Here is a 23121-nt window from a genome sequence, read left to right as displayed (position 1 = left end):
CAAGGGCTCAAATAGAAAGAAAATGTTTTGAAAATGATGATGGGAACAAGTGTGCAAATGTGCTTGACACAATGGATGGATTATGGATGGTGATGAGTTGTATGAGCCCCAATAAAATGATTCTTAAAAATTAAATTCATACCTCTGAAAAAAACGTTAAGTGCCCTAAAGTTGGTTCTGATTAATAGTAATCCTATGTTCAACATAACAGAATACTGCTCAGTACTGCACCATCCCCACAATTGTCATGTTTGAGCCCATTGTTGTAGTTACCATTGCCAACCCATTTTGTTGAAAGTTTTTTTTTGCTGCCCTTCTACTTTAGCAATCATCATGTCCCTTTCCAGGGATTGGTCCTTCCTGACAACATGTCCAGCAGAGGTATGGTGAAGGCCCACCATCCTTGCTTTTCAAGAGCATTCTGGTTATACTTCTTCCAGCACAGATGTATTTGTTCTTCTAGCAGCTCATGCTACTTTTAATAATCCAAAGACATCCATTGTTCTTCAGTCTTCATTGTCCAACTTTCACATGTATATAAAGATATTGAAAATACAAATTCAAAATATAGGTACCTCATGAGCATTTATCTTTTATACAAGCTTTCTCATGCTAATTTATACTTATAGCTTTTAGCATATGGTGTTTTTCGTCTAATAAAATAGGAGTCCATGAAATGTTAGGATTTTTAAGAAAAGAATATTGTGGCAATTATTTCCTAGTGAAATCTCAACATAGCATAGAAATTGTTTTTTATGCTCTCATTTATGTAAAGAATTTCATACTGAAGTAATTATTTTTATTTTGTTGTTACTAAACTTTCAATCATAAGGAGCATTGCCTCTACTAATGAAACTTTATTGCAAAACTCTGACAACTTTAGAACTATAAGCTTTTATCTATAATGTCATATTAAAAATACATTTATTTGTATAAGATAAGATTCATATTCATGTCTGCATTCAGTATTTAGAGAAGAACTTTCACGTGGACTTTTAAAAAGCACTAGTTAACCTCTTTGGAGGGCAGTGGTATGGAACAGTATTTATTGTCACAGTGTGAGAAAATGGCATGGAGGCCTTACCTGACCTCTTGTGGCTACAGAATCTATCTCTGTATCAGCCCCAAAGCCAGTTGACTCAAGACAGATGTCAACCTTGCCTCCATCTTTCTTTTATTCTACTCTGATAGCAACTATTCCATCTGGGACCATCTACCTTTCTGTCGGATTGGATCCATCTTTGTAATGGCCATACAGAACTCGCATACAAAAACTCATCAGTATGGAGGTTTACTAGGAAGATTTCCTAGTTCAGTAGGGAGGTTTTCCTATAGGTTTTCCTATAGGTCAGAATCAGTGAACAGGAAGGATACAGTCACCCATTCGTAGCAGCCCCTCTCCTAAATGAGCAGCCAAGCCACTCTCTGGTCCCCAGTCTTTCAACCACATGATTGCTTGGCTTCTGCTTCAATGGGCAGGAAGTGCACCTGCCATTCCATCTCACTTTCAAGGTCTCGGGTCTCAGGGGTAAAGGCCCACTGCTCTGTCTCAGCCCAACTCCTTTCTTCTGCCCCATGATCTCTATGCCACAGCCTCTGGCGCCTCTGTCTCAGCCTCTTCCACATTAGACAGGGTTCTTAAACATACTCTTGACTCTCCTTCTTTATTGTCCTGAAAACTCTCTCTGCAAGGGCAATAAATGATTTAATGTGGCTCTTTTTGCCAAAGTCCCTAATTCCCATCAAACGATGTTTTCTTGAATAGATCTGGTAAGGTGTGGGGAGATTTGGAGAGGATTCACCTGTGAGTAATTATGTGCAGGATTCCCTGGAATGCCATCCTGCTGCATATAAAATAGCCCTCTGAGAAGCAGAAGGAGGGATCTCATTACCAGCAAGAGCTAAGAGTGGATCCTGTCCTCTGGTCCCAGGATTCTTAGCCAGTGGTCCTCCTGGGCCCAGAAGACGGCTATACCTTCAGAGGAACAACAGCAGATGCCGGAGTTAGATCATTAACCAGACTGATATATTTCCCAACCCGCTGAGCAAGTAAAGCTGAGTGCTTCTGTGCAGGAAGGCTGCCTTCCAGAGTGGGTGCCTCTGGGCTGGACCTGCTGACCCCCCAGAGTGGCGCTGAGTGTCTTTGGGCTGAGGTTTACTGGAGTGGGGGATCTCAGGGCATTTCATTCAGGGTGGTGTTTGCTGACCTATGGACTTGAGCTGAATGCCTTGGTGTTGATGCTTGTAGCGGAGTAATATGCCCTTTAGGCATTTATTAGCAACCTTTACAGAACTTTAAAACATGTCCTAATGATAAACTACTCAACCATGAGCATTTCTCACCGGTATTATGATATGTAAACTTCCTTAATAAACCCTTTCATCATGATTTTTGTCTGTGAGTTTTGTGTAGTCATTGGATATTAGATCCTAGAGAGTTAAAATAGAGGACATTCATTAACACAACACATTCTCCCTCTTCCTCCTGGATGGTTGTCTTATAAACAGAATAGCAACCCAAACTGACCAGTCTTTTATAGTACTGTTTCACACACCCTATTTGCATGGTCCCACCCAAGCATTTGTTGGGTGTTATGGAGACAAGGATAGAAGAGATATATTAAGACATCTCACCTAACTACATGACAATTCTCATCCTCAGTGTTTTTCCAATGTAAACATCAATATGTTTCACAAGGTTATGTTATAATTTTTGAACATGCTTGAGAAGAATCATTAATAGTTTCTAAAATAAAATATTTGAATAAAATATCTATTTTAAAATTTTAGACAGGGACTCTCCACACGGTAACAATGAAACAGTTTGGATATATTAGGTAAAAGAAAATGTATTAAAATTAATTTTACTTGTTTCTTTTTTAATGGGGCTACTATTACTTTTCAAATTGTCTTTATGACTCAGCTCACATTCTATTTCTATTGTACCACCTTCTTCTATATAAAGCATGTCATAAACAGTGTTGAGAGAAGTAATAGCTTGGACAATGGTCTCAGTGGATGAGAAATTAGATTAACCCTATAACATACATCAGCTTCTCAGTTATTTTGAATTCAGTTATTCTGTTGTATTTGGAATCACATTTTATTTGAAACCTAGGCCCAAATGTAATGAACAAGCAAACAAATACCTCAAAGAGAAGAATCACATCTTGACTCAATTTTACATGGCCACCCAGTATTGAAAAGTAAGACAACATGGAACATGGATGGAGAGCCAGGATGACGTACAAGGGAAATACTGCTTGGATTTCCCTTGGAACTTCCTAACAAGTTTAGCAACTAAAAGATGGTCTACACATTATTAGTGAATGCTTCTGAAATGAAAATTGGGTGCATTTTCCAGCAGAAATATTTATTAACAGTAAAATCAGAATGTTAACTTATTTTTTTCACCCAATCATCAAATTAAGGTTTCTACAGGTCAGAATCAACTTAGTAGCAGTGGGTAGTGGTTCCTCAGCAAAATAATGCATCCCTTGCATTGTGAAACCTGCTCTCAACTCACTGGTTGGATCAGCAGTGGCATCAGCTGCATTCCTATAGCCCCAAATTTTCAGAACCCCATAGACCGCAAACCACTCTGCGAGCATATCACACTGAATGCTTCCCGTCATATTTGCTCTTTCAAGTAGCAAATGCTATAGGAGGTGGATATTGTCTCCTTTGTGGGGGAAGAAGAAATATAGGTTCAGCAAGTTTAACTGACCTTGTTTAAGGTCAGCATGTCACTAAGTGACAGACAGTGTTCACTTCTCACTGAACTTTTCATATCAAGAGGTTTAAAGGTTTGACCTTGGAGAGCAGGAGTTAAGGGTTGAATATCATATCAGGTTGCCAGTGTTAATAATCACCAATTTGATGCGAACGCTGCTAGTCATTTCATAGGAAAAGAAGTTAGTTTAAAATTGGTTTATGAATTCCTGACTTAAAAAGATATTTTAGTTTTCCAAATGGGCTAATTCATGAGAAAAAATAGAACATTGGGTTTACTCATTCAATAAGTATATGAATATTTATCATGTGAACAATATCATGCTAACTAGATTCTAATGAAGAGTAGAGGTTACAGTGTAACCTTATAGTCCTTCGTAAACCCTCCACAACCCTGGTGATTAATTGAGAAGATAATCACTGACGATGTTCAGATAGCAACAGGGGGATACTAATTCAGGACATGACTAAGGACAGGGGGAAATAGCTTCGAATCACAGTAATGAAGGCATCCCTCTCACAGACAATGTTGAACCTGCAACCCCTAAGAGAAGAAGCAAGATTATTACAGTTGGAGAAATAATAAACAAAAGACTATAGGTAGAATTGCAACTAAACTGAGTCAAGTGAGAGTGGTAGAAATGGAAAAGATAGGGTTGGACAGGGATTTGAGAATTTTCAACTGCCACGTTTGTTGTTGGGAGTTGACAAGTTGGTTTCAGTTCACAGTGACCCCATATGGTAACAGAGAACTGACCCATAGCGACTCACCAGGTCTTCCTCCTATGAAGATACTGGATGGGTTCAAACCAAAACCTCATTGTTAGCAGTTAAGACCTTAAATGTCATGCCACCGAGGCGCCTTCAATTCACTACCGTCGAGTCAATATGGATAGTGGTTATGAACTGGGCTGCTAACGGTACGGTCAGAGGTTAGAAAACACAAGCTGCTCCTTGGGAGAAAGCTATGGCTTTCTATTTTCATAAAGAGTTATAGTCTGAAGAATTTATTTTAAAGGATGACATTGGAGCTGCAGCTCCGAGAGAGGGACATATCTGATGGGAGTACACGGCAGCAGATGAAGGAGGAGGAGGAGAGAGCGGAGCACATCCTGGCCCACCAGGCCTTGAGGACGATGTTCCCAATCAGAGCAGCCAGTCTACAGAGAGGACCATATGGCTGGCCCCACTATGAGACATGACGCCCCTCACTGACCCATGGCTCTACAGGGGACAACACTGGAGACACAGTGTGGGAATTGCACCTGATCTGATCCCGCCACACCGAGGTAAAACACTAAGGGGGTACAACAGAATAGCAAGGGAATGCAGCGTTGAGGTCCCCAGGGAATGATGAAGGTGGACTTTGGGGCCAGGGCATGGTGCCCCAACAGACTGGACTGGAAAACACTCCTAAAGGCCAACAAACAATCCTTGAAATAACTACAAGCTTTTCTTTCTTGTTGTGTTTTTTTTTTTTGGTCATTGGTTTGTTGTTGCTGTTGTTTTGTTGTATGTTGTTGCTTGGTTTTGCTCCGTCTTGTTTTTGTGCGTGTTATTATCTCCTCATGTCTGTAAATAAGATAGACTGGATGAACAATCTGGAGGAGAAAACAATGGGACTGACAGTTCTGGGGGGGACGTGAGAGAGGAGGAGGTGGGGGAAAAAGTAGTGGTGTTAACAAACCCAGGGACAGGGAACAACAAGTGATTCAAATTGGTGGTGAGGAGGGTGTGGTAGGCCTGGTAGGGCATGATCAAGGGTAATGTAACCAAGAGGAATTGCTGAAACACTGGTGGGGACCGAGCATGATAGTGGGACAGGAGGAAAGTCACGGAAATAGAGGAAAGAGCTGGGAGGCAAAGGGCATTTATAAAGGTCTAGATAAAGACATGTACATATGCAAATATATTTATATATGAGGATGGGGCAATAGATCTATGTGCATATATTAATAGGTCTAGTATTAAAGTATCAGAAGGACATTGGGCCTTCACTGAAGGACTTCCTCCTTGTAAGAATACTTTCTTCTATTAAATTGGCATTCTATGATGCTCACCTTCCCGACACAACCGCTGACCACAAAGCGGTTACATAAGCAAATGTGGTGAAGAAAACTGATGGTGCCTGGCTATCAAAAGATATAGCATCTGGGATCTTAAAGGCTTGAAGGTAAACAAGCAGCCATCTAGCTCAGAAGCAATAAAGCCCACATGGAAGAAGCACACCAGCCTGTGTGATCACGAGGTGTCAAAGGGATCCGGTATCACGCATCATCAGAACAAAAAATCTTACCATAGTGAAAGAGGGGGGAGTGCAGAGTGGAGACGCAAAGCCCATTTGTAGGCGACTGGACATCCCCTTACAGACGCCATGGCCAGTCAGGGTACGATGTAGCAAAGATGAAAAATGCAACTTTCCTCTAGTTCCTAAATGTTTCCTCCTCTACCCCCCCCCAGCCCCCGCCCACTATCATGATCTCAATACTACCTTGCAAGTCTGGCTAGACTAGAGGATGTACACTGGTACAGATAGGAACTGAAAACACAAGGAATCCAGGGAGGATGATCCCTTCAGGACCAGTGGTGTGAGTGGCGATACTGGGAGGATAGAGGGAAGGCGGGCTGGAAAGGGGGAACCGATTACAAGGATCTACATGTAACCTCCTCCCTCGGGGATGGGCAACAGAAAAATGAGTGAAGTTGAGATGTTAGACAGGGAAAGATATGACAAAATAATAATTTATAAATTATGAGGGGTTCATGAGGGAGGGGGAAGCGGGGAGGGAGGGGAAAACCTGAGATCCTGATTCCAGGGGCTTAATTGGAGAGCGAATGTTTTGAGAATAATGAGCGCAATGAATGCACAAATGTGCTTTACATAATTGATGTATGTATGGATTGTGATAAGAGTCGTATGAGCCCCCAATAAAATGATTTAAAAAAGAACATAATACCGAAAAAAAGAAACTCTTTTGTGGGAGCAAATAATAAAGGCAAAACTTATCATGAGGCGATCTCGGTGGCCAGCCCCACTGGCTCTGTGACATCACAGGCCCTGAGGTTCTTGGCAACTTTGCCCGCCCCTTTAAAGGCCTTCACCAACATACCAGTTGCTCCATGGGAGAGAAATGAGGCTTTCTAGTTCCAGAAAGACCCTACCTACTGCCCTGTGCCTTTCATCAGGTGATAAGACCCTACTTACTGCTGCCTGCTTTTCATCAGGTGATCTTGGCAGCCAGCCCCACAATCTCTGTGATGCCATGTGATATCACAGACACCCTTCCCAGGTCATTGACCCACCCCTATAAAGGCCCTGCCAAGGCAGTGCCTGCTTCTGCCTGTGCTGCTCGCGCCTCTCTGATCTCTTCAGCCTTGGGTTCACCGCCTCCTTCAGAGAGATCACCATGCCATCAATTAAGTTAAAGAGTTCTGATGGAGAGATCATTGAAGTCGATGTGGAAATCGCCAAGCAATCTGAGATTATCAAAACCATGGTGGAAGATTTGGGAATGGATGAGGAAGATGATGATCCCATTCCTTTACCAAATGTGAGTGCAGAGATATTAAAAAAGGTCATTCGGTGGTGCACCTACCACACGGGGGATGACCCTTCCCCTCCCCCTCCTTCTGACAATGAGGAGAGAGCCAGGAAAGTCATGGACATCCCAATTTGGGACCAAGAATTCCTGAAAGTTGACCAGGAAACACTTTATGAACTTATGATGGCTGCAAACTATTTAGACATCAAAGGCTTGTTTGATGTTACTTGTAAGACCGTTGCGAATATGATCAAGGGGAAAACTCCTGAGGAGATTCGCCAGACCTTCAATATCCAAAACGACTTTACTGAAGAGGAGGAAGCCCAGCTGCGCAGAGAGAGCCTGTGGCGTGAAGCGAAGTGAAGTGTGGTCCCCTTCACTGCAGCACAGTGAAACAATCTTCCAAATACGTGTTTCATTGCTCTGTGATACTTATTGAAACTAGACAGGCCAGATGAATGAAGCAGCAAAGCAACTTGCATGTGTAGGTGTAGTATGAATTCTAAAACGTATAGCTGTTTCAAGTGCGATCAATTTTTCTCTTAATAAAACATCTGTGGGTTCTCTCTAGAAACTGGCACTTTGTGCTTTCCTCTTTTTGTAAAGTGATTTCGATCTAGTTTACTGTCTACTAGATGTTCACAACCTTTTCAAAGAAGACAGTGTAAATAAAACAACTTGCAGAGTTTGCAGAAATAGACTTAACAAAATATTATCTTTATTCATGAAATGGGTCCTGGAAAAGGGCTATGGTAAATGATCTGCTTGGGGGTTATTAAGTTTATTGCCAACTCCCTAGAGTTGAGGAGCACCCCTGGTCTGAGTTAGCCTGTGTGCAGCAAGATGTTTGTGTCTTAATCCTCTCAGCTGTGAATATTTTAGACGGAGACTCAGTTCTCACCCAGTTTGTGTTTTGGCAGTGTGAAATGTAAGTAGGCAGTTTGTTAGCTTTTTCATTAAAACAGAGAGAGAGGAGGGGAGAGTATTAGAAATCTACAGAAGAAGTTCTACTCTGACCTGTAGGGTTGCTAAGACTCCTTAGGGACCAAAAACCTTCAACTTTTGAGTAATGGAAGGGGTGATTAATAATGATCATTGAGCAGAAGTTGACCCATAAGGAAGGACAATAGTTTCAACTGTGTCGACCATCAGGCCGCCTCAAGGAGCCAAGTGATACACCTTTCTTGTTTTCCCCAATAAGTAGATGCCTTTGCTTTGGCTGATATATGCTACGGGCTCCTGGGATAGTATACTGAACTTCTTTGGGGAGCCAAGGTAGTGTGTGACCCCTCCCCATTGTGCACCTATAACAATTCTAGTCTAGAGAAGGACTCCTTGTGAAGAACTGCCTTTTGTTTTAGAAAGCTCAACCTGGTGACTATATAGGGGTTGGATGATAACATATAGACATAGTAGGCCTGTAAGCTAAGTTGAGATTTTACTAGTAGCTCAGCCATATGGATGTGAATTAGCCTGCTTCTCTGAGATATTGTGATTTGACATGAAAGAGGACTTGGGAGTGAATTGCTGATGTAACAGGAAGCAGAGTGATACAAAAATGTAAGGTTGAGTTACTTCAAGAATAAAGGTACAGTTGTACCAAAGAAGAAATGGGTTTGGAGAGGATAAGTGGCTCAAAAGTCAAAACACAGACTACTAAGCTGACTCCTTCCAAGTCGTACACGATTTGTTTTACTACGTTCTCCTTGACCTCAATTTTAAACAAAGAACATTTGAGGTGAAAGGTAGTTGACAATGGGAACACAAACACAGTTTCATTTTATTACTACTAATGGACATTGTAATGTGTGTCCACTGTGACAAGAGTGTTTGTACTACTGGAATCTAGGCCTGTAGTTCCAAATGATAAATACAAACATTTGTGTATAAAGTCTCCATTACTGATTGTCTGCATTAGATTCTCTGTCTCTGGTAGGAGGCTTGGATATATGTAGTTTAAAAAGAAAAGCAAAACCAAAAGACTCCTACCCAATTGATTTTTCTGTGGGCTCTGGTTAAGAAAATTATCGTTAAGAAAATAAAACATGTTGCTCTATGGGGTATGTTGATGGTGATAGTATAATATAGTTAAAAAATTGTGTACTCCTTTCCACCTTAAATCTTAGGGAGAAGAAAATTCAGATTTTAACATCGTTGTTGTATTTCAGAAATGTGCTTTTATTTATCCTTGATTTTATGTTATTACTTTCTTCAGTTTTCATCACATATTTGTTCATCAATTGGTTATGATGGACTTCATTTTCTTTCAGTCCTACAGAGGAGGTTTCTCCCTCCCCAAATCAATAGGAGCCTGCTGATTTTATTTATTCTAATATGAAGACACATACAATGAATATGGCCAAAAAAGGTTAAAAAGTAAGCCTGTTTTTCAAAAGCCTAGATTGCCAATTGAAGCAGAAAATTATATTCAGTGCATTGGATTTATGCATTGTTTTAGTCTTCTTCAACCAATTTAGAAATGCGCTTTCTTATAAAATTGAGATTATTACAAATCCTGTGCTAAGCAGCTGAAATAATGTGCCTTTGCCAAGGTCATATCTTGAAGGTGTGCAGCAACGTACTGCAATCGAATGTAAGTTCATGAGTTGCTGCCAACGAGTTTCCAGACATATTTCTACAACCCGATTCTGAGTTTTTTACTCAATATTTCCTTACATTTTACTTTACCTTTGACAATTATGCATACATATTCATTGCTCAAAAGAAATTAAGCAGCCATCATTCTAAAGTCAATATTGAGTTGGCTAATGAAAACGGTTAAGTTAATTAACTAAATGGCAGCCCTCACTGAACTTATTTAAGCTATTTCCCCTCATGATGTGTTTTCCTGAAGAAATGATGCATAAAAATGAAAGTTTTATTCTCTATTGTTCTATATAAGGCTCTAAACTGTTACTTTGTATGTTCAGCCTGTTGCATGGCGAGTAATTATGCGATCATCTAAACTTGATGGAAGCAGGCAGAAGAAAACCCTAAGGGATTCCTTAAACCATCATTTCTTTTGAAAAGAGTTTGGAAAATGCTGTCCCATCAGCCATCGGATGTATTATTTTGAAAAGTTAGAGCAAAACTAAAATCAATCTAATGTTTTCCATGTGCAAAAGTAGGTTTTGATCATGAATAGATTAGCCTGTAGTTTCCTTCTGTCGACACTTTTGTTTCTACATACACAGAAATCATATCAAATGTAAAAACTCCCATTTTAGAGATGCTGATATAAAATTAGTTTGTTTGGGATACTAAATTAACTGGTTTTATATACTACTCAAAATAGTGAAAGATTTTCAAAATGGGGCAAAAGTATAAGTGATAAATACATGTAGGTTTTGCGGAGTGTGAAGGATCATCAACTTTAACAGGCTTCTTAAAATCAAAGAATGTCATTTTTATCTGTCATCAAATAGATTTGGGCTCACACCACCCTGTCTGACAGAGTACAACGGCCCCAGAGTGCTGCCTAGGCTCTAACCTTTGTGGGAGGGGATTGGCAGGCCTTTTCTCCTCAGGAGCCTCTCGCTGGTTCCACAGCTGACTTTTCAGCTAGCCACCAGAGTTTCTTAAATCAAATTACAAATTTGCTGAATTAAACATGATGTTTTTTTTTATTTTTACAAAAAAGCAAAGACATAGTAACCACAGGCATAATTTAAATACCTGGCAAACTCCATACGCATCACAGAATTGAGACAAAAAATGCTGTTTTATTAATTAACTACTTGCTTCATGCTGCGAGACAGGAAGGACTCAACAAGCAATTGGTTTATATTTTGTATGATAATATACATATAGATAGATGGATAATGTATATATAATATATACATACATGGTGTCCCAGGCTTTGCAGCTTTACAGACGACCAATCTTTCCCTGGCAACCGGACCACTGCATTCCAACAGATACCCTTGCCATTGCCAGGCAAACATTTTACCCCTGCACAGCAGACCTCCTCACTGGAGCATAGAACACTCTTTAGCATATTCAGCCCTCTTTCTGGCTGCAGCCCCTTGCATCTCTCTTCATGTGAAAGAATCAAAAACTATTTATTTATTCTTTCCTCTAGCATGATTAGCCAAAATATGATTTTCATTCTGGGCAGTATAGAGCGAGTGATTTGGCATTCACAACTCATTGGAGATGCCAGGTATTGTTTTAGAATTACTATCAAATTCAGGGAAAATTGTGTCTATCATAATACACTATACGAGGATAAGGAACCGAATATTCTAGTCAAGGACCAGCTGTATTTCACATCTAGGCTGTAACATTTGTTTTTATTTTCCAGCATAGTGATGAATACAAACCTCCAGTCCAGATATGCTGATTTCTGCTACTAGTGTGCATCCACAAAAATAAAATGGCTGGCTTGCAATACTTCAGGAGAGAGTTAGCCCTTCTTTCTGGGAGTAGTTGACAGTAATGACATCTTAATTTAAGTGTCCACAAGAGCAGAAACTAAGAAATGGAAAGCAGGGATTATGGCCCTTAGAGGTAGACTGAAGGGATTAGGGAGTGTGCTACTTGAATGGGAAAATCCACAAAAGGATGCCCACACTTGGAGAAGACCTTGAAACAGAGTAAGCAGAAAGACGCTGGCAGAAAATCACGAAAAGGCCCGTTGCCACCAAAGCCACGTCAGAAGTGACGCCAGCTATTAAATAAATGTCGGATAGGAAAGCAGAATAAACTCCGTCCTTGCTGTTTCTGAGATCTGGCATTTTCAGGTTCCTCCTGTACTCAAAAAGTCCTGAAGTTGTCCTTTCCCCTTGCCATGAAGACCTTCCTGACTCACAGAGATCCTGGCAGCTAGTGGCACTCTCCCCTAGGGTTTCCAGGGCCATCAGCCTCTACAGGAGCAACCTGCCCCAGCTTTCTCCCTCAGAGCAGCTAGGGGCTTGGAATCGGTGTTTTCAGTTAGCAGTCAAGCACTTAAGGGAAGTTTCCCAGAACTGGTTTCAGTTGTGTGTGTGTTACTGTTCAAACTAGTAAGTCATTCCTGACAGCCTACAAAAAACATAGAATTGTGACTTCAGTTGGACAATGTGTGGGGAATATAGAACAGTGACTTATGGCTGAGGATGTCCAGTTAAAGTTGAATTCCAGAAGAACAACAAACATACATATGTTAGCAATAACATGTGGTACTATCCGGGACATATTTACACTAAAACTATTTGCTTCCTGTATTTGTATTTGCTAAGTAGAGTTACTATATTGATGTTTAGTGTACCTTCATATGTGTCCACTGCTACTTGAAAGGCCAGTGGTTAATACCTACCAGGAGCAATAAAGTAGAAGGGTATGTCTTTGTCCTTAAAATCCTCCAGCCTTGGAAATCCAGTGGGAGCACTTCTACTATGTGCAATAGCGTCACTACAAGTCAAAATCAACTTGGTAGCAATGAGTTTGGCTTTTTAAAAAAATCTCTACAGAATAAATTTAAAACTCAATATGAAGGTACACAGCATGTTAACCAGGGTAACATACAAAACAAATGTAGCAAGTCAAGATTTTTAGTTTAGATATATCCTGGAGAGTACCACCAGTTATTCTTAACAATGTATTTGTTGCTCTTCTGAAATTCAACTTTAAGTGGACATCCTGTGTTTTATCTGACCACCTTAGACATAAGTTAGGATTTTGTAGTGCCCACACACTATCAAATGGGGGCCAACATGCTACCTTTCATAGGTGTCGGGAAGGACTTTTATTAGTTTAACCAGGAACACACACAAGCAACTCAAATGAAACCGTCATTCGCTTCTGCTGCCCGTCTCTCTGTCATTTCTGGAGGCTTTCCCCCCACCACTACCCTCGAATTGATTACAACTCATAACCCTACAGCAATGCTGTAGGACAGAGCAGATCTGCTGCCTAGGGTCCCCAAGGCTGTAAGTCCTTGCAAGAAGTAGACAGCCTGCCTTTCCCCTGAGGAGAAGCTAGCTATTTCTAATGTTCATCTTTGGGGTAGCAACCCAGTGCTTAATCCCAAGCACCACCAGGTCTCCTCTAAAAGACAAAGGTCTTCCATACTCCTTGCCCTATGGTGCTTTGTATTTTTCTTTACTAGAGTACTAGTCGCTGTAATTTAATTCTCTTTTTCTATGCTTTTCTGCCTGTCTTGAAAAAAGTAATGATTTACCTAGCACACAGGCATGCAAAAGGCCCTCCGTAAATTTTATATTAACCATTATCCAATTAAATGGTGTTTTAAAATTACTGAAACCTATTTCAGAACTGTAAAAAAAAATCCCACTTCATCTAAAATAATTATGCAAAGAAACACAATCTAGAAGTCCAGGCAATTTGCAAGGGTTCTTCAACAAGGTGGTGGAAGAAAAATGACATTGTCATTTCATGCCATTTATTTATACTTTTTTTGAAGTACCCTCATATATAAATGGCAAAAAGCAGCACTTTAAATGTGTTTTTCGAATTCTAATTTCTGTCCTTATCATCATTAGAACAAGTCAGAATATCTATTGTGTAGAGTCATCGTGATGAGAAAACAAGGTTGGCCCGACACTGGTGCTTCAAGGTCAGCTGTGTGTGTGAGTGTAACGGAGGAGTCCTCTCTTGACACAGAGCCTCTGATGAAAGAATTAAGAGTGGAAACGATAGGAGCAAGCTCTGTCCTCCCTCCTCAAAGGGATGTTCCAAAGATTCTGTGAAACCCCTCTCAGGACTTGCAATCCTGTAGGTTGTGACTCCCAAGGCCTGAGGATAGCTGTGTTCCTGTTCCCTTTGAAATCGGAGTTGCGGAGTTGCCCCAGCCCCAGAAATGTAGTTGCGACCCTACTCAGAGCCAGCTGCCAGCAATTGAGCTGACCGTGAAAGCCCCTGAGTTGAACAAAATAGTTGGCCATTTGGTTTCCATTATTGTATTACATACATTATACAGGTTATCTGGCAAGGACCATGGCTTTGCAGGAAAGAGGTTGAAATCTTATAAGTAAATGACAGAAACACCATGGCAATTGACTGTGTTAAGCCTGTATTCAAAATCGCTTTGTTAAGCACTCTTAGATTTGTTCATTATCTTACGGTAAGAAAAATTAAGTTTATATATGCTTAGGATAACAAGCTATCCCATTGCCATAAGATTTTCCACAATTTAGGTCCACATCAAAGAATCTCAATACACCCTCCAAGAACCTGCTTTATGTTTGCGGGCACCCAAGTGTCAGGCAGCCCCAGTCTGTGTCTCCTATCAACCCCATGACACGCTCAGGGCTATGTACGTTCTCTGTTCTCTGCCAGAGACAAATGTAATCAGAAAACATTCAAGCTAAAAGGGACCTCAGAGCTCATCTAATCTGATCCCTGCCTTTTTGTAGTGTCAAAAATGGAGTTCCAAAGGTGTTCAGTGAAGCATGCCACCACTTCCACGTCAGATTATGCACATAGTGGCAGAGCTGTGTTAGCAAGGTAGCAGCGGTTCCACCTCTGACAGGAAGCTCATGTGGAATACGGTGGCATGGCATCAAGCAGGATGTGGGGATGCATACAAGTTGACCAAGAAGTCATCTGCAAATGAAGCAGCCCCGCTCTGGTGTCCAGGTGCAGTATCCGGAGGCCCTAATATGCATGCTCAGTTCACAGCAAGGGCCCTAGAATGAGGAGACTTCATATACATGAGGGAGTTTCATGCAGACCAAGGTGGGAAACACTCACTGGGAACAGCTGGACCAGTTTGAGAAAAGTTAATTATTTGGTGCCACTTCATATTTCTTATTTAAAAAAAATATTTGGTCAGGATTTATTTAGTGAACAATACATTTATTTATTTATTTATCTGTTTATTTATTTATCTATAGTACTTAAAAAGGAGCACTGGTGATACAGTGATTGAGGCTCTTGACCTTAACTGGGAGGTTGGCAGTTCAAACCTAGCAGTTACTCTGCAGGAAAACAATATGGCAGTCTGCTTCTGTACATGACAACCTTAGAGACCCTATAGGGCAATTCTGCTTTGTCCTGCATGGTCACTATGAGCCATAATCTATTCAGTGATAATGAGTAGTAATTAAAAAAAATTCGATAGCATATTTTTATTCCAATGAAATATTTATCACATATGCTAACATAACTTAAAAAACACCATAGGCAGATGGTCTTTCATTTCGTTGTTTTCTGCTGTTCCGAAAGGCATAGCATTACTCTATACCAGTACTGTCGAAGATCGACAGCCACAGTGGCTCCATCAATGGGTCAAACATGAGAACCAGGGTGAGGACCAGCAGTTTCGTTCTGTGCCACAGAGGGTGGCTATGCGTTGAAACCAAGTCAACGCCACCCAACAACTGTCACAGAACAAACGTATGACTGTGTTGAGAGTGAAAACAAATGAGTTTCATTGAAGAATAGAATGGCTATGACTGGGCAATACTAAGGAAACTCCAAAGTGCTCTAAAGCTATGGGTGGGAGGATAAATGGTTTTTATACAGAAATGTCAGGAACTTTTAAGAAAATTTGCTGATTGGTTGACATTTACCTCACAGTCACAAAACAACCATGAGACCTTTATTTTTAACGTCCCTCTTCAGCTTTTTACATTTATAACATATTTTCCAAGATCATTGACTTCACAAACTTTCTGGGACATTCTTTCTTCTTCTTTTTAATTTTTTTTATTTATTTTTTTACATTTTTTACCTTCTTTCTTCTTGTTTAAACTTTTAACCACAGTTTACACACTACCATCTTGGGAAAAAAAATTTTATTACAGTGTATAAAGGTTCTGCAGTCAGCAGACAGCAGAAGCAGAAACATAATGGAGTGAGATGCAGACCTGGGCCAGCCCTTTTAGTCATGTCTAGTGCTTCAGCTTTAGATAGAAATCTCCAACACATGTCCAACAGTAATGTGCAAGCCACTTATTTGAATTTAAATGCTCGGCGAGCTACCTCAAAATAGGAAAGAGAAGGAGGTAAAGTGACTTTTAATAATGTATTTTACTTTACCTAGTATTCTAAATTATTATCACTTTTAATTTGTTGTTGTGCTCGTTTGTGTGGGTTTTATTTTGAGGCACACAACATCTTGAAAAGTGAATGAAAGAAATTTCAATTTAAAAAGATAAAACAACTTGATAAATTTTAAATAGATACCTTAAAATATTCATGTTCTACATATCAGCTGAATGCAAGGACCGACTCCAGGTTGCTGGTCCTAGGTGAATGGCTATTTGAATCTGATATTTGCATACAACTGGTCAAAACTTTATTAATACCAGACCACGCAGGAAGATCATTTTTGTTGTTGTTGTTTCAGTTTCTTTTTCAATTAGAGAAGACAGTCATACTTTTTTTTCCTTTTTATTTATTCATTCTTTATTAAAAGATCAATTAATTGCAGACTCTTCCAACTCTTTTTACAATCCAAACATTGATTGCATCAGGCATGTTTGTACATATGTTTCCTTCATTCTTTTCTAAATATTTACTTTCTATTGAGCCCTTGGTATCAGCTCCTCTGTTTTTCCCTCCCTCCCACTCGCATAAGCCCTTGATAGATTATACCTTATTATTATTTTTATATCTCACACCGACTGCTGTCTCCCTCCCCCCATGTTTTCTATTGTTCTTTCCCCTGGAGAGGGGTGTATGGTTATGTGTCCATCATTGTGATCAGTTCCCCCTTTCTCCTTTTCTCTCCCCCTTTTCCCCCTACCCTATGGTATCACTATTCCCACACCTGTTCCTGGTTTCCATGTGTCATGAGCCCCTTTCTCTTATCTATACTTGTGCACATGTATAGACTAGTCTGAATTGAGAAGCAGCACTGGGGTCATGAGAGTGGGGGATGAGGAAGCCTCAAGGAATCAGAGGAATATTGGGTGTTTCTTTGATGCTTTACTACACCCTCGTTGACTCACCCCTTCCCTGTGGCCCCTCTGCAGGGGGATTGTTCCATTGTCTGCAGATGGACTTTTGGTTTCTGCTCCAACCTCCCTCATTCTCAACAATATGTTTTTGCTTGTTTGTTTGTTATGTGTCTTCTGATGCCTATTACCCTGTCCTGATGACTCCTTATGATTGCACTGGTGGTGTGCTTCTTCCATTTGGATTTGATGCTTCTCTGCTGTATGGCTGCTGCTTGTTTAGCTTTAAGCCTTTAAGAACCCACATGCTATATCTTTTAATAGCCAGGCACCATCCTCCTTCTTTACCACATTTGGTTATGTACCCATTTTGTCTTAAGAGATTATGTCAGGAGGGTGAGCATCTGAGACTGATGATTTGTTATAATAAAGTGTTCGTATATTGAGGGAGGGTATGGGCAGAGGCCTGAAGTTCATCCAGCACCTCAGTGTATTGCCATATAAATATATGTACATAGGCCAATACCTCTTTTTTTGTAGATTAATATATTTACATAGATACACACCTATGTTTATACCTTTGCTATGTTTATAGCTTTGCTTCCTATGTCCTTCCTCTTTTTCATTTTACCTTCATCCTGGCCCCCCATCACTTTCCCCCTATTTCCCCCTCTTGGTACGTCCTCTTAGCTACTCAGGTACTTCCTTTGCTAGTGATCTGACACCCCTCGGATCCCTATTTCCTCCTTGTTGTTGACTCAAATTTCCTAGTTCATCGGTTCTCAACCTTTTGGTCACGACCACTTTGAGGGTCAAACTAGCCTTTCACAGCGGTCGCCTAAGACCATTGGAAGACACATAAATATTTCACAATATATAATTATATATTGTCTTGTGGTTAATAACTATGTTTTAATTATGTTCCATTTGTAACAATGAAAATGCATCCTGCATATAAGATATTTTACATCATGATTCATAACAGTAGCAAAATGATAGTTATAAATTAGCAGCAAAAATAATTTTATGGTTGGGGGTCAGCACAACATGCGGAACTGTATTAAAGGGTTGTGGCATTAGGAAAGTTGAGAACCATTGCCCTAGTTGTTCCACTCTCTATGGTGCTACCTACTCACCGTACCCTTCCCTGCCACCCTCACCCCCTAAGCCCCTTCCAGACTGTTGGTCCCACTGTTTTCTCTTCAAACATGTTTCCCATGCCTATCTTATGTACCGTAAGTAGGCAAACTGGACAGTCATGCCTTTAAATTAGATGAGATGGTTGCTGGTGGAGCATGTATTAATGGATAACACATTTAAACATTTGTTGTTGTTTGGTTAGGTTCTGCAGCTCACATTTTGAACCCCTAGTACCTCTCACTCTGACTCATTCCTTAAAGCAGCTTTGGAGCCAGCCAGGGAAAGGAATTAACAGAACCAGAAGATGAGCCGTAGCTCTTTCATTTCCTGGAATAGAAGTCAGCTAGCATCTTTTTGAGAGGAACCAGCCAGGTAGCAAGCAATTGCGATTTTGCATGCCATAGATGTCTATCATAACTATTCAACACAGTATAGCATGAATGCAGTCAGAGGCATTTTGTAAAAAAAAATAGCCATGGTTGAGTCCCAATAACACTTTATTGACCAACAATGAAATTTCCACTGTAGATCACTTCATATGCATTTCTCATGCCACCTATATTTGAATGGTTATAGTCAATCATTTAAAAGTGTTGAAAAAAACATCCATAGTTTTTAACTCAAACCAAAACTGACTGCTATCAAGTGGATCTCAACTCCTAGAGAGCCTATAGGATAGAGTAGGAGCTGCCCACCCTGTGTTTCAATGTCTGTGAACCTTAACCATGGTAGAAAGCCTCATCTTTCTGTCTCAGAGTAACTGGTGGGTCTGAACTGCTGGCCTTGTGCTTAGCAACTCATTAGGACAAAAAGAGGTGGCAGACCAGATTTGACAGTGGGGTGTAGTGTGCTGCCCCTTGTTCAAATGGGGTTGTGGCAAAGATCTTGGCAGAAAATGAAATTGTTCTGTTACCTTCCCTCTGCTTTGGATTTTCTTTTCTATATTTCTAAAGAAATAAAATGGTTTTCTCTTCAAAATTATTTCTCGGTTGTTTCCCCCCCCCTCTCTCTTCTGGGCTTTTTCAATTACTAGCAGAAGAGACCAATCTGTGCTCTGCTGTTTTCCCTTACATCGTAGTATCTGCACACCTCGTAAAGCTTCAGTTTATATCAATGCCACCCCTTCCATTTTTGTATGCAAAACTCATAAACGCCCTCTCTAAGCACTGCCACCGTCAGGAATAGCTGTTCTATATCACAGTATTATTTTGTTTGTTAGTGAGATTAAAACTCCCTAGGGCATTGATTTTCTTCTCCGTTAGGCATGTTTCATTTAGTGGGCAATACAATATGCATTTGCTTCACGGTATAAGTAACAATAATATATCAACTGGCAGCACTATGGAAGGTTACACAGAGAAAATAAAAATATGAGCTCTGCTGATCATGCCATTTGTTACCAAAATACTTTTTAATCTTGATCTTTTAAATATATCACCATAAAATGATTCCATTCAAAGAAGGGCAAACAAAGAGGACACAATTTCCCTGTGGCCGTTTTGTTCTTCTATGGAATGAGCTTGGAAAACAGCAAACTTTGTGACCAGAGAAGGTTGAGCTAAAGAGCAGGAATCTGTGGCCATGGGATCACCATTGTCAAGTTGGCATAAATATTTGTACACCTTTGGATTAATTGATTTCAACAATACTTTGGTGTGTTAAAAAGAAGGCAAGAAGCTTAACAAGCGTTTAGATTCTTCACAACTAGCAAGCAATGATACTGTAGTTCTAGCGTAATCAAAAAGAGCTTTCTACAATGATTAATATGATCTAACTGAGCCCCACACATTGTTGATTTTTGAGAATTCAAAATATGGCCGGAAAACCTGATAAACTGATTTTTTAAATGCAGTTGATTTCCATGTCTTGAAATTTAAGGACAGATATAACTTTGATTATAAGATTTCTAAAAGTAGAAACTTCTATGCATTGACAACTTCTAATCATACATTGTATTTTTTTGTTTTTATGCCTGGGACCATTAATGCAAACTATCATATTTTTTAGACAATTACAAAGGAGGAGACTTGGATTTTTAAATTCTTCTCTTTAAATAACTGAGATGACTACTCACGGACCAAATCGGTATCAGTGCACTGTGATCGATATGGGAGCTCTGGTGGCATGGTGGGTTGCATGTTAGACTGCTAACTGCAGAGTTGGCAGTTCAAAACACCAAGCCGCTCTACTAGAGAAAAATGAGGTTTTCTCCTCTAGTATAGATTTTCTGTCTCTGTAACCTTAAGGATCAGTTCTACTCGGTCCTCAATTCAACTCATTGTCAAGTCATAGCAATCCTAAAGGACAGGGTAGAACTCTCCCTGAAAGTTTGTGAAACTAACTCTTTATGTGAGTAGAAACTCTTTATCCTGAGAGTGGTTTCAAAGTGCTGACCTTTTGGATCACAGTTTTATATGCAACCACCAGGGCTCCTACAAGGTCACTGTGAGTCAGGATTAACTCAATGGCAATTGGTTTATTTGTTTTGGTTTACTAATCAATATAATTCCTGTTGCTTGGGTGAAGATTATTCAGAACATGTCTCAGTTTTTCATTAGTTGTCATCAAACATTTTTTTCAAATTAACAAACGAGCAAAAAGCAAGGCTCCGTATGAATCCAGGGACCTATTTCAATTTCATCCAGACTGTGGCTAAGATTTTTCAGCCAAGAAAAAGGATGAGATCCTCTTGGGAGAGGGTCTGAAAAAATACAGCTTTCCTTGTTTTAGAGTTAATGCGGCTGGGAAGGTGGAGGAGAGAGAAAAAAAAAGGGGTTAATTTGTAACAGACATATTTTTTGGTGTGTGCATGTGTCACATAAAATTACATTTTAACTTCTTTGTGAGTTTTATTGTCCTCAGGGTTTAAAGAGTATGTGATCAAAAATCACATTATGTGATAAAGAGTGTGTGGGTAGGTAGAGAGTTAGGTGGGTGTAAATCTCTATAAAATCCATTTTAGAAGATAAATGATAGCTATTGAAGTTTGGGCAAATCAATTTCACCAATTCACTTTACTTGTCTAATGCCTCCTGTAACAGTTAGAGGGCTTGTTACCTAACTTTATGGTGGGTTTGCATCAAGGTGAGTACATCCAATTTTCCCCCATATAGTCTGTATTCTGAAGGATCTTTTAACCATGGAATTCATTGCTTCTGCTGGAAACCAAGAAATTAATGAACAGGGATGCTGAGTGTGAATACCAAGATTTATTTAAAAGCAATTATAGGTTAGTGTGGTAATAAAGAAACAAAACTGAAGCCTATTTATTAAACATCAAATTTTATTGACCCTGAGATCACTCTAGAAATGTTCACTAATTTTCTCATGAATGATGCCTTTCAGATCTTTAGAAACAATAACAAGTCCAGGCATGGTAAGGAAATTGTGATACAATGAAATGAACATACAGTATAACTGGATGTGTGATACCTCACTATTAATAATTCTATAAAACTGAAAGCAATGTGGGAAATATATAAATATTTTAAATAAAATACAAAATCAATATACAATAAAATCCACTCTATTTTAAAGGATAAATATCAGTAGTATGCTAGTGTGCTTTTATGTGTGTGTGTGTGTGTGTTGGAACGTACTGTCCTAAAATGAATTAACACTTAAAACATATATGATTGCATAATTCTTAAATATCTGGCGACATATAACCGTGATGTATATTTCAGTTTTATAGTTTTTATTATTTTTTAATTTCCTGAGGGAAATACAATAAATGGGCTTCCAGTGAGGGATATTCACAATAAGACCAGTTGTAAAATGAAAATAATTGAATATTGAGTCTGGGAATACAGCTTTCCTAATTTCTGATTTCTTATTGGTTTTAATTTGTTGACATTAAAAAAAGGTAGGGAAAGTCAAAATAAGATCTTCAGATGCTCTCTGCCCCGCTGATATTGAATCACTTTTGCTGTGCTTTATATAGGGTTTCAAAGGCTATAACTTTACACGAGCAGCTAGCTCGTTTGAACCACCAGTCTTGTGGTTAGGAGTCCAGTACTTACAGTATACTCATTTTACCCAAAGGAACATACTTATTTTAATGAATTCCTTAATTGACATTACTAAATTTTGGAAGTTGTTTTTGATGTCAAAGGGACAGTCACTTAAAATCCATTGAGATTGAGTGCGTGTTGGCAGTGGAAGCTTTGTTTTAGCCACATAGTAGGCAACTTAAATCATTGAAAGAAGCAACAGATTTATAGACCGTGTTCAGGAGAATGACTGAGACATACGTTGTTGCAAGGTAAATATTCACTGCATTAATTGAACGGACAAAATTGATGTCAATGGTGTAATTAATGCATCTATAGTCCTTTCTCCAGCCCTAAAATTGATGGCATGAACATATTTGACAGAAAGCCAGTCAGGTGTTGTTCCTTAGTGCCCCTAGACTGATTAGATCTTGCCCTGTCATACTCCTTCATTCCTCAAATCCAACATCCCCATTTTAACAGCCAGACAAGACCTGTTCCAACTCTTCCAGTAAGTTTGAACATTCCTGAGGAGACTACAAAAAGCAGTATGAGAAAAGGTGGTGTTTATAGGAACATAAGTGATTTCACAAAATTCGGAGTTTTAGTCCTCAACTCTATTCTATTAGCAAAACATTACCACTTAATAGTTTTAAATCTCTCATCTTTATTTTATTATTATTATTTTTTACTTTGGTGGCAGGCATCTACCTACTGACAAAATTATAAAACCATTCACTTATATTTTCATTATTTTATAATGCATTTTATATCTAAAATTTGATTTACCTGGTATTCAGTTTGCAATTCTTGAGATAGGAATTTTGAAATAAGATTACAACTTAATCGTGAAAAGTTCATAATTTTATCAGT

At 39.4% G+C, this 23121-nt stretch overlaps 1 pseudogene; it reads left to right on the top strand.

The window, feature by feature from the left end:
• Positions 1–7139: 7139 nt before the first annotated feature.
• On the top strand, positions 7140–7637 carry LOC142433068 (S-phase kinase-associated protein 1 pseudogene; annotated as a pseudogene).
• Positions 7638–23121: the final 15484 nt, after the last annotated feature.

The sequence above is a fragment of the Tenrec ecaudatus genome, chromosome X (genome assembly GCF_050624435.1).
Source record: "Tenrec ecaudatus isolate mTenEca1 chromosome X, mTenEca1.hap1, whole genome shotgun sequence".
NCBI lineage: Eukaryota > Metazoa > Chordata > Mammalia > Afrosoricida > Tenrecidae > Tenrec > Tenrec ecaudatus.
The sequence above is the reverse complement of the archived record's forward strand: the minus strand, read 5'-3'. Positions and strand labels throughout refer to the sequence as shown.